Here is a 13,388-nt window from a genome sequence, read left to right as displayed (position 1 = left end):
CCACTGCAGAAGACTCTTCAAACTGGCTGATAGAACAAAAACAATTATAACATCGTGTAACAGGAAGTTGAAAAGCAGGGACGGTTGTTCAGAACTCAACAATGTCATTAAAGATGCTGGTTCTTTTTATTATCTCTTTGCTTTGCCATCCTCAGAAATTTTAATTTGCCCTCAGATTGGCTCCCCTCACAGTCACAAGATGGTTGTGGTAGTTCTAAGCATCCCTTCCAAGCACAGCAATATCTAGAGAAAAAAATGGGGGCGTATCTCTTCCAGTGTTTCCCTCTTAAGGGAAAGAAGCATTTCCTAAAGCCCTCCTAGCAGATTTCCTTTTATATCTCATTGGCCAGAACTGGTTCATATGCCCAGACCTAGGATAATCAAGCAAGAGTGGACTTACCAAAATTGTTTTAAAACAATCAGCACTTCCTCCTGAAGGTAGCAATAAGGTCACTCTCCCTTGGGTCAAGTAGGGGAGGGGACACCTGAGCAAAATCTCGGCACTTCCAGAAAGAAAGAAGGTAATGAGTGCTGAGTGGGCAGCCAGTAGTGGCCGCCACACTGTTATTGTTTTCTTATCTTTCTTGTCTACTAGATGGACTCCTTCTCATTTTTTAAGATTCACCTCAAATAATAGCTCTTCCAGGAAGCCTTCTCTGATATCACAAAGCAAAATAGACTGCTTCATCCTCTGAGCTCCCATATTACTGGGTTCATACCTCTACTATAGCACTTACTACGTAAGTATAATTCTGCTACCCTCAGAAAAAGTGAAACCTTGGAAAAAGGCACCATGTTCTATAAGGCTTTTGAGTTCAAGCTTGTTGAAAGAAAGAGGAAGGAAGAGAGAGAGGGAGGGAGGAAACAACTTAAATTTCTGAGTTCCAGGCTGTTCATCTGTAAAATAGGCATAATTTTCATTCCTAATAGTTGTTTTAAAGATTAAATAGGATAATATACAGAAAGCACCCAACACAGTTCTTAACACACAGCCTGCCATATATTTTTGGAGAACATGTACTCATCTTGTATTTTTTAAATACCATCCTCCCACCCTTCACACACATTTCCTAACAGAATGCTTTGTATATGTATAGTTGCTCAATAAATGTGTTAATAATTTGCATCAATCTAAAAAAATACAGATTACTGAATAAATTAAACAAACAGCCTAGTTTGCCATGTCCTGATTTCCTTTATTAGATTGGCTTAGAGAACTTTTTAATAACATTTCTTAATTTCTCTATTAACAGAATTCTTAATTGAGGCTTTCCTACAACCATCCAGAACATTAGCTCTGCACTCACTGCTTCAGTGACCTTTCACTAGGCACTCTTTTGCTTTTCCACTCCACTCTCTTCAGTATTCTGGACTTCATTTCAGATCTGTCCTTCTGAGGTATGTCTTCCTCCCCTTCCTAACACTTCTTTGTTGCCCAAAATAGGTGATGTCCCTTCGGAGCAAAAACACTTGGCAAATCAGCTAGCTTTAATAGGTACAGCTTTATACTGGTGTCTGAGAGATAGGGGCATGGATGGATTAAATAAAGGAAGAAGCTCACCACCATCTCTTTCTCTCCATGTACCCCTGCATTCCTCAAAGGAGTTTACAAAACATATAAAAATAGCAATACCATACTCATCAAAAATGCACAAGCTAAAGGATGCTAAGTGAGACTTTGCAGAATGCTGAAGAGTAACTAAAACAGCCAGCTCAGAAGATCATCAGAAAGCATGATGAGGAAACATTTGATTAAAGGGCCCTATGCCCAATCCAGCAAACTGGGACTGGAGCTGTTTATGATCAGCATTTAACAAACACACTTCTCCAAAGAAAACTGGAACATGTAATGTAGCCTGTTTCCTGTAGACTGTAATGGGTATCTTTAGGACTTCTCTCACCTAGACTAGCTCCTGGTATGATACTGTCAGCTTGGGTTCTGCCTGTACTCAGTTCCTTAGACACCCTGTGAAGTTTTGTGACATTAACCCTGAAAGAAGCATCAGTATATTACCTAAAGTATTCTTCTCATCCATTGGATATTTGCTTTGAAATACTCTTATTTCCCTGCATGTGAAAATTTTCTATTAGATACCATATTTAATCCTCCTTATATCTGGCATATGTGTGAATGAATATATTCTTGTGGATCGATTCTTATCTCCATGGGTATCAAGGCATGAACATGTTGTTTTATACATGCATATATTCATGCACAAATTTGTATATGTATGTACTTGAAAATGAATGTGTTTTTACCATTTTGCACTTCTGAAACTCATCTTGAGTTGCATTGTCCTAATTTCTTTGAATGAAAGTAGCAAAATTGCAGCCCAAACTAAAATTGCCCAGAGGCCTCAATTTACAGGTAACGAGCCCAATTTAGTACTCAATTAAATCCTATTCTGTTTAATCTATTAGCAACTGTGTGGACCTGCTTGTCAACTACTATCTTCTTATCTTCTATCCTTAACTCAAAAATCATGCTACATTCTCTTCATTTTCTAGAGTTCATGCCAAGTACCCTACCTGTTATTTGGTATTTCACACACATTCTTAGGGTCATAGTTCTCAAAGCTTGATTTGTATGCCTCTGGTTATCTGTCAAAAAGATTTTTTAGGTGTATAAATAGTCCAAAGAGTGAATCACACAAAAATGGTATGGGTGTCAGGGGAAGGTGTGAAGAATGAGAAGTATTCTTTAGTGAAGATGGATATTATCATAGAATCATAAGGCAGAAAGAATAGATCAACATCCCAACGACATTATCACTGTTGGGTCATCCAGCTATTAACATCTCCAGTGTTGGGGAACTGAGAGCCATCCCCAAACATGCTTTCCGATCATGACAACACTCTCTTGTACATCAAGGTCACATCTGTCTTCCTGTTGTTTCTCCCATTCAAGTATTCATCAAAAGTCCATTAAAGTGGTTAACCTATAGTGGTTAGCCACTGAGCCAGTGACCCCCTTGAGAATCTAATGAAAATGTTGGACCCACTTCAAAAATTGCACATGCAAAAATAATTTTTCTTACAATTTCAGGGAGCTCACAAGTTCTGTGAAGCCCATCCATCCATGGACTCCCTGGCAAAGAATTCCTCACTACTGTTTTGTCCTGAGTAGAGACATAGAGGAGAAATAAGCCATGGTTTCCTCCTTCAAGGAGCTTACTTTTTAATAGCAAATGCTTGTGAAACATTTCATAGCAATGAGGCAATATATGGTAAATTGCATCATACATAGAGGGACAGACATAGAGGGACATCATACATAGAGGGACATCATCATACACAGAGGGACAGAAAATTCCACTCTTGCTTACATAGCAGGCTGGAAGGCCTTGCAAGTGGCCACCATGCACTCACATTTTATAAGGGAAATAAAAGCCTTCTGCTGTGTTCTCAGAAGCATCACCTGATGGCACAATAACAGAAGAAAAGAGGAGAGTGCTGGTCATGGTCTGGTACATGGCACTCAATAAATGTTTGGTGAATAAGTAAATGATCCAAGAATAAAATGCTCCTTGATCTTCTGAGGAGCAAGTTGAACAGAACAATAAAAATATTTTATTTGCCTCCAAGCTTTTTTAGGAATAGCATTTCCATCCACTTCACCACTTAATCCAAAAATGTTAAAGCATTTCTAAAACCAAAACAAACCTCTATGAGACATGTTTTAGATGAGTTAATAAAGGTTAAAAAGATGTATCCAAGGTCACAAAAGCCAAACTACAGATTAGAACCCAATCAAATCTTAGGAAGGGGGCACTGGTACCTCTATTTTAATTTCTTAATAATGATACCTTCTAACAAAGTATTTGGACAGCTTTAAGAAGAAGTGATTAATTTTCTTTGAAATCCAGATGTTAGTCTGCTTTCTTTATGTGAGGGTGACCTTGGAGGTTCAGTAAAGAAACTTCATCAAATAAGGTAACAGGAAGAACCTTTTAGCCGGTTCATAATCACTTCTATTTGTGCTGTTAACACTGCTCTGTAATGAAACACAAAATGTTTTCTTTCAGCTGGAATTGTTGCTCTTTAGTTCTTTATCTGTATGCTATATATTGTAAGGATTGTTTTGTTTGGTGTAGTTTTTGCTTAAGTAAAAAGATATTACAGAAAGACAAATAAAATTTTGCAAGGGGTCAAAGCAGTTAACACTCTACAAACTATAAATATTCCCCCTTACAATGTCTTTCCCCAGGAAAATCAAAGATTTTGCATAATGTAAAGAGAGATTTGAAAGTATGAATTCAAGTCCTGGCTCTACCATCCAATAATTGTGTGCCTTTGATCAAATCACCTAGCCAATCTGAACCTCTATTCTGTCACCAGTAAAACCGGGGTAATAAAACCTGCCCTATTACCCTCCATGGTTGAAATGAGGTTTACATGAGATTATGCACATGAAAAGAGCCTTTTAAAAGTCTCTATCAGTGTTAAGACAATATAGTTTCATCCAGAAGAGATGCTACCTGGTGATAGTTGGGTCACTTGCGCAATATCAGAGTTTTAGGGGTCAAATTGTAGTAGTGGGTGTGAGAATTAAGATCACTGCCACGCATACTTCCCTTTTACCTTCTCCTGCACTTCGGCTCGGCTCTACCAGAGTGCTAATCAGCTAAAAAGCATCTGAGTTGCCCCTAATTTCATGAACATTCAAAGATATTTATTTGGGGGAAAGATAAGACGTATATAATGACTTGTTCCAAAGTCTGATAGCAGAGTAAAAACAGTCAGCAACCGAATTCACAGACTCCAGGATTCCCAATTTAATTTGTTATTCAGTAGTCAATTGACAGTTACTAATGCACACTAGAATATAAGTACATCTTTATGATAGTGTTGATAAACAAACTTGATAAAGGGGGAAAACGGTCCTTATTTTTAAAATTAATGTATACAGAGTCCAGTGAGTTCAGAGAAACAGCAATTCAGAAGTGTAATCCTGAACAGATGGCTGCTCTCCACATGCTATCTCTGAAGGGGATTTTTTTTTTTCAAGGTAAATAGAAACAAATGTTTTGGTGCATTGTGCACCAAAATACAGATCTCACAAAAAGCATTTTCCAGCAAGAAACAATTTTCTTATTAATCATATCTTTAGGACAAAGACAAAAACTGGTGTGAGCTACTTTAAGGCATTCACTGTCATTTCATCATTAAATTACTCTTATTAACAGACAATATGTTCAGTTACTTTTAAGATATTCAAGTTATTTTAAATCTGCCCATTCTATCTCCTCATTCCTACCCCACCCTCCCTTGGTTCCTAACAACACTACGCCACAAAAGTAGTTTGTCTCTCTTTAAAATGTTCCTTTTATAACCAATGAAGTATAAATATACTTTAAGAAATATGTTAAGAATATGTTTTAAGAAAACAATACATATTATTGTTTCATTAACTTATTTATTCAACAAACGTAGTTCAGGGATCTACACAAAGGGTAAAAGATACAAATCCCAATTCTGTCACTGACTATACGACATTAAAGACCCCTCATAACTTCTCCTAGCCTCAGTTCCACCATCAATAATAATAATACCAGACTTGCTCACTTGACAAGCCTGTGTATGAAAATGCTCATCCGTTCATTCATTCATTCTTTCATTCAACAGATATTCATTGAGCCCCTACTCTTTGCTGAGCACTGGCATGGTGCTACAGATATGGTAGTAAACCAAACAGACATGGCCCAGCCTCACGAGCTTAATCTATAACTATTCACAGAAGGAAATTAAAGTGAAAGGTCTTATTTGAACAGGAAAGTGAGAGGAAGATATCCTAACTTTGGAGCCATTAGACTCTAGCCTCTTTTTGCCCAGAGCTACAGGTGAGGCTCCAGAGAAATGGTGTGGATTACAAGAGAAAAACTTTATCAAATATGCAAAAAGGGACCATCTCATAACTGCTTCATTTCTATATTGGCACAAAATATGAGTTAAAATACAATCCAAAATGTTTCTTCCTTTAGGTGTGTTTTTTTCCCCCAATAATCGCTCAAAGTGGCTTTTTTTTTTTGAAGGTAGGTGTCATAACTTTAAATACAAATGCATAAACAAAAATAGCATTCTAAACAACACAGGACAGTGTGACTTCTTTTCTAGTCCAGAATCTCCCAAAATGTGATACGCAGACCACTGCAAGACATGAAATCATTTTAGGTAGTACACAGATAAAATTTTCTTAATGATTATGTGTCTACTTTAATTTATATCAGAAAAGACATAGCACATCAAAACCATGATTTCACTGATATTTGGGCTTAATATGAGGTTAAGAGCCCCCATGAATCATAGGAGCAGGGCTCAGGTGGGCCCATGAATGTTTCCAATCTTCCATCATAACTTTAGAGACACAGGAAGAAGTACAAGTGAATTGAATTTCGCATCCTGAATGTCCACATGTATTGGAGCAATCTTATCTGACATAGGCCATACTATTAACTGAAAACAGTAGCTCCAGAAATGGTCTTGGGGAAGTCTTCACTGACTCAGCTTGCATCACTTGCCTCTTTAAAGCGAACATTGTGGCCACTGGGATGAGAATCTCAAATTGGCCAGGCCTAAGCTTTGTTGCCCCCTCTGGAACCTGGGGCTGGAGCAAATCTACCTAAACTGTATGAATTAACAATGGAAGAGATGTGGTTCCACAAAAGAAAACTGAGGGAGTGTTCCTTGTATGTATAATGAGGATAGTAAGTCTTACATTAGAGGATTGTGGTGAGGATTAAATGACCCTGACAGACCCAGTGAATGGCTCAAAGCAAGTGCTCACCAAATGGTGGTACTCTACTAGTGGTAGTAATAATTGCTATTATTATTTGTTAACATGATGGTTGTTGTTGTTGTTATAGCAGTGGTTTTCTAAAACAGTTTTAGGGTCACATTTTTAACTTAATTATTTTATCAACCTAGAAATGAAGGATAATTATTTGAATATAACCTTTGGAGAGTCATTAAGCCAAGGTAGCAATTCCTTCGATTATATCCTTAATTTGTTTATCATCCATGCATAATCCAGGCACTCAATTACCACAATAAAATTTTCAGTGTCTCACCAAATAGGTTTTTGATTCATTCTTAAATGACACAGTTTTATCATAACATAATTTAATCTAAATAATTATGCAACAATAGTGTTAGTATTTATAGTAATGCTATATTTACAATAAATTGCAATGTATTTTTCATAGAACCCATATGATCTTGTGGGTTAATTTACTGTTTAGAGTTTCAAAATTAAAAGTAGTGATTATAATAATAAATGTATCAGCAAGAACTTACTAATGTTGCTAGAATCTTTACTTGTTAAAAAGCACATTATGTGGTTAGGAACAAGAGTTAAAACAAACGTAAAGATTAAAAAAATAACAAAGCTGGTTAGCCCTCTGTGGACCAAGGATAGCACTGTATACACCCTTTAAGTAACCCAATTAATTGAGGATTTATGATAGACATGAATGCAAAAGTTCACCAAAATATTTCTAGTAAAACATATTTGGTTCATAATTTTATGAGTAAAGATTATTATCTGTTAAGATTATCATGAAAAAATACACATAACAAATACAAAGCACTGAAGGAAATGAAGCATTGAAAAATTGAACTTTTAAAATATACATACAGTATATTTCTTTTACATTCATTACTTCAAATCTTGACAAATTTCAGGAGAAATGAGACAATGGTGGGTGAAATCTTATCTAAATACTATAAATTTTAAATATTCTAGAAGTCATAGGAGGAGTTTTAAAACCCTGAAATTACAAGTGGTAACTGCTGCTGAATTTTTAAAATGTTAAAGTGATTGCCAAAGGAAACAAAGAATAAGCTCACCTTAAAGTTAAATCCTATCCAGAGTGTCAAAAAAATTAAATGATGTATAACCAGAGGTGGCCAGTGTACTACCTTTATATAGTGAAGGCAGCTATAAAGTCCCCCAGAGGGCAAAGCCATTTCTGTTTGTGGCTTTTTTATGTTCTAGTGCTTCCTCACTAGAATCAGTTTTTTAGGAATACCAAATACCAAAGTGTACATCTATACTACATACTTATTAGAAATATAAATGCATGTGGCTTTCTACCAGAAACCTCAACTGAATTAAGAGAAGCACTGGGGTTTTGCTTTTAGTAAAGAATTATGAGTTCTTTTTTCTTTAGAATGTTTGCATCTATGTTCATGAGGAATATTGGTCTGTAATTTTCTTTTATTGTAATGTCTGTCTGGTTCTGGTATCAGGGTGATGCTGGCCTTATAGAATAAGTTGGAAAGTGTTCGCTTCTCTTCAATTTTCTAGAAGTGTCTGTGAGAATTGGTATTTTTTTCTTCTTAAAAGTTTAGCAGAATTCCCAAGTGAAGCTATTTGGGCCTGTCATTTTTTCACGGGAATATTTTAAAATACAAATTTAATTTCTTTAACAGATAGGATTATTCAGGTTATCTATTTCTTCTTGAGTAAGCTTTGATAGTTTGTGTCTTTCAAAATGAATTTGCTTATTTCATCTAAGTTGTTGAATTTATTAGTATCTAAGTTGTTCATAATAGTCCCTCATTATCCTTATTAATACCAGCATAATCTGTAGTGATGCCACTTCTCTCATTCTTGGTATTAGTAATTTGTGTCCTAAATCTCTTTTTCCTTATCAGTCTGCCTAGAGGTTTATCAATTATATTGATCTTCTCAAATAAACAACTTTTGGTTTCATTTATTTTTCTCTATTTTTCTGTTCTATATTTCATTGATCTTTGTTCTAATCTTTACTATTTCCTTTCTTCTGTATACTTTGGATTTAATTTGCTCTTCTAGTTTCTTAAGGTGGAAGGTTAGGTTACTGATTTGAAACTTTTCTTCTTTTCTCACTTAGGTATTTAGCACTATAAATTTCCCTTAAGTACTGCCCTAGCAGCATCCTATGTGTTACATTTTCATTAATTCAGTTCAAAATATTTCCTAAATTCCCTTCTGACTTCTTCTGACCCATAGTGAGTTAGAAGTGTGTTATTTAGCTTCCATATATTTGAGGATTTTTCTAGACATCTTTCTATTACTGATTTCTAATTTGATATCACTGTGGATAAAGAACATACTTTACATGGTCTGAATCTTTTTAAATGAATGAAAAAATGTTTTTTGGCCTAGAATATGTGCTTGAAAAGAATTTGCATTCTGCACTTGGGGCGTGAAGTGTTCTATAAATGTCATTTAGGTCAGGTTGGTTGACAGTGGTTTTAAAGTCATTTATACTTTTATTGATTTTCTACCTACTTATGAGTCACTGAGAAAGGAGTGTTGAAAATTCCAACTATAGTTCTGGATTTCTCCTTTAATTTATGTCAGTTTTTTCATATATTTTTAAGGTTGTATTTTGATGTGCATAACATTTTTGAATTTTTTTTCTGGATGAATTATCCCTTCATCACTATGAAATGATATTTTTTTCTCCCTGGTAATATTCTTTGCTCTGAAATCTACTTTGATATTAGTTAGTCCATCTAGTTTACTTTTGATTATTGTTATCTTTTTCCATCCTTTTACTCTTTTTTGTCTATAAATTTATTAGGCATAATTTATTACAGCAGAAGATCTGGACAAAGTAAAAATAGTTAAATTTTTTATTTGCCCTGATCTAGCAGCTTTTATTTCTCTTAAAATTCCCAAAATATTTTCTCAAATCCCGTATCTTGATTGGTCACTTTAAAAATAGAGAGCCAAGAACGTGAGTCTACTTTTTAAGAATCTCAATCACATTTATGGGAAATTTACTTAGTGCACATTTCTTTTCTCATTTCCATTCGGATCAATGTGATGGCTTTACTGGCAGGACTGACACTGACCTCTTACCTGATGGTACCCTATTTCTCTACCTCACTTGCCTCAAATTAAGAGGATCTGTAATCACAAATAAGAACCCAACATCCAAGATGAGAAGTAGAAACACGAGTAAGTGGCATTGACTCATCGTTCTACTGTCCTCTTCACTAGCCCCTTACTGCTCTTCTCTACCTCCCCCAACCACCCTACAAATATGAACTCTGATTTATTGTAGAATATAGTAGATTTTCATCGTATTTGTGAAATTTCTCAACTGCACAAATTTTGATGAAAATTAATGCATAAGTGCCCAAACTGTTATATGGTTTTAAATAAACAATCCTACTGGTAGATCTAGATATAGTTTTAATTTTTGTAGAACAGAATATAAACCACTGACCAAGAAACGTTCTAAAAAAGGATTTTCGCACAGTATTCTGGAGAGTCTTGCACTTCCACTCAATCAGGAAGGCAGTGAAATACGGAAAAAGCACTGGATTGGGAGTCAGTTCTGTCCTCAGTTTTAACCTCAGTCTCCTCATCTGTCACAGGGAAACCCGCAGGCATCAATTGTGACTTACCACATTATTTTTACCTCAAGTCCTTTCTATCTGCTTCAGATTTTTTGTTTCCTCACTGCATTACCTAAAGACACAATTTATACTATGAAGGTGCCTGATGTACTTCTGATTTTACTACTGGACAGAGGAAGGACAGGAGCACAGTGATGTAAAAGTCAAGTTAAGGGGCTATAAGCCCAGCTCTCCTCTATCCTGGCAATGGCAGCTATGGAGGAAGTGGGGTAACTGATCAGAGAATAAGGGGCCTCTACTAGATCTGAGAGAGGGTGTGTATCAGTCCTACTGTAGTTGGGCAAAAGTAGTGAGGCACATGGCCCAAAGGTCGCTTATATTAGTGTCCACTTGTTAGTTTGGATCTTTTTCAATTTTTCTCTTTCAATTTTTATCCGTTCAGCAACCAGTAAGTTCCTAATATGCACGTAAGAGATGTTCAATAAATGTTAGATGAAGGAAAAATACTCAGAAATTCAGAAGTCACTCCAGCACTCTAGAAAACACATAAGCCTTCACGTTCTCCCCTCCACCGTTCTTGGCCCCTCTGTTCACATCGCAGGTCACTCAGTGCTCATGTGAGTAAGTCCGTAAGCACAGCATGACATGGCTGTGCCTAGTGCAAATGTCCATTTCACTAACAGGTTGTCTTGAAAGCAGGTACTAGTCTTCAGCCCGAAACCACCTCAGTGGGTCTTCAGTTTCATCTGAGGATACGCCACAGTGATGATGCCTGCTATAGAGGACACGAGACCTCCAAGGCCTATGATGCCAGGATTGGACTTATAGATCCCCAGCTGGTTCAAAGGGTTCAAGATATCACAGAAGTTCTTCACTGTGTCCAGGAGCAAGGGAAGATGTTTCTTCAGAGATCGGAATAAGAGAAGAAGAAAGAACTGGAGTCATTCTGTTTCCTCATTAGCCACGCTATACCCAAGACGATCCTGGGATGGCGATTTCTCCCTCTTTGCCCTGTCGTGTGCAACCTGTTCCATCTGCAGGGAGATTTCATACAGATCCCTGACCAGGCTCAGCAGAAGAGAATAGTAGTAATGGCGTGCAGCCCACATTCACCATTTCTCTTTGTTAATGCCAGAGGCAAGCCCTGCACTCCTCACGAAGATGATGGGGTCACAGATGAAATAAATCACAAGGTTCAGGCTGGCTAATGTTAGGCATACGCGGGGCACCAGGTCAGTGGCATGAATGCTCTGCTGAGTCGCCTGTACAGCATGTACCACATTGCCTAGTCTGAACCATTTATGGCCAGAGCTCACACTGGACTCCAGTTTCTTGAGCTTCATGACAGCCTCCTCTTTGTCAGCTTTAGGCTCTAACAAACATCTAAGCAACATGCATGTGTACTTAGTGGCTCTGAAGAGTTGGTCCCGGCCCTGGGTCTGGTTGGTGAAGCTGATAAAGGCGTCCATGGCACCCAGCCCAAGAACAAGAGTTGCACTGGGCTCTGTTGCGAGTCCTCAGGGGCGGCCTACAGGTCCCCGTGGGAGGGTTGGTCTCTGCCCACCTGAGGGGCTGAGTCTCCCCGCCCCTCTGGGGGCGGGTGCCCATCCTTTTACTTTTAAACCTAATTGTGTCTTTATATTTCATTTGTATTTCTTGTAAACAGCATATATACTTTGGTCACAGTTTTTTAATCTGATCTGACCATCACTGCCTTTTAATTGGGGTGTTTAGACTATTTTCATTTTAATGACTGACGTGGTTAAGTTTAAGTCTATCATCTTGCCATTTCTTTTCTTTTTTTTTTTAAGTTAAACAACAGACTTTATTTGGGTTTCACCAGTTTTTCCACGAATGTCCTTTTTTCCAAGATCCAGTCCACTATCACCTTGCATTTAGTTGTCATGACCCCTTAGTCTCCTCCAATCTGTCTTTCTGTGTTTCACAGTCTTTCCTTATTTCCCATGGCTCTGACACTTTTGAAGGTCACTGATCAGGTGTTTTGTAGAATGCCCCTCAATTTGGGTTTGGTTGATGTTTTTCATGATTAGATTGGGATTATGGATCTTGAGGAAGTCTACCACAAAAGTGAAGTACTCTTCCCATCACATCATGTTAGAGGTGCATTGTGTCATCATGACTTACTGCTGATGTAAATCTTGATCATTTGGTTGAGGTGGTGTCTGCCATGTTTCTCCACTGCAAAGTTACTTTTTTTTTTTCCCTTTTCATACCCTCTTGGGTAGAAGTGAATCACAAAGTCTAGCTCACACTTAAGGGGAGGAGAATTGAGCTTCACTTTCTGGAGAAAGGAATACTGAAAAATTTTTGGACATACATTAAAACCACCACAGTAATTAATGAATGCTATTTATTTTCTATTTGCGGTACGCGGGCCTCTCACAGCTGTGGCGTCTCCCATTGAGGAGCACAGGCTCCAGACGCACAGGCTCAGTGGCCATGGCTCATGGGCCCAGCTGCTCCGCAGCATGCGGGATCCTCCCAGACCGGGGCACGAACCCGCATCCCCTGGGTTGAGAGTCGGCAGGCAGACTCTCAACCACTGCGCCACCAGGGAAGCCCTCAGCCTATTTTTGTACTGAATATTTTTTATTACTCCGTTTTATCTTCTTTGTTGGCTTACTAGCTAAACTCTTGTTTTACTAGTAGTTGCTTTAGTGTTTATAGTATACATCTTTAATTACAGAGTACTTTCCAGTGATATCAGTTTACATAAAAGAGCCTTAAATTGTACACTTCCATTTCTTTGCTCCTACCTTTTTTTGTCATGTATTTTACTTATAACTATGCTATAAACCCCACAACACATTGTTAGACAGTCAGTTCTTTTAGAGATTTACATAATAAGAAAAAATCTTATATATTTACCCAGGTAATTACTATTTCTGGTGTTCTTTACTTCTTTGTGTAGATCCATATTTCCACTTGGTGCCATTTTCCTTCTGCTTGAATGACTTCCTTTAGACTTTCTTTCTAGTAGTGTAGGTTTACTGGTGATAAATACTTCCAGCTTT

At 37.3% G+C, this 13,388-nt stretch overlaps 1 long non-coding RNA gene and 1 pseudogene across 1 annotated transcript in view; both read right to left on the bottom strand.

Moving 5' to 3' along the window:
* LOC137215129 (uncharacterized) overlaps nucleotides 1-13,388 on the bottom strand; it is a 230,257-nt gene that overhangs the window by 201,362 nt on the left and 15,507 nt on the right. The window lies entirely within an intron of this gene.
* On the bottom strand, nucleotides 11,079-11,847 carry LOC137215408 (peroxisomal membrane protein 11A pseudogene; annotated as a pseudogene).

This window comes from Pseudorca crassidens, chromosome 20 (assembly GCF_039906515.1).
Source record: "Pseudorca crassidens isolate mPseCra1 chromosome 20, mPseCra1.hap1, whole genome shotgun sequence".
Classification (NCBI taxonomy): Eukaryota; Metazoa; Chordata; class Mammalia; order Artiodactyla; family Delphinidae; genus Pseudorca; species Pseudorca crassidens.
This window is presented reverse-complemented; position numbering and strand designations above follow the sequence as displayed.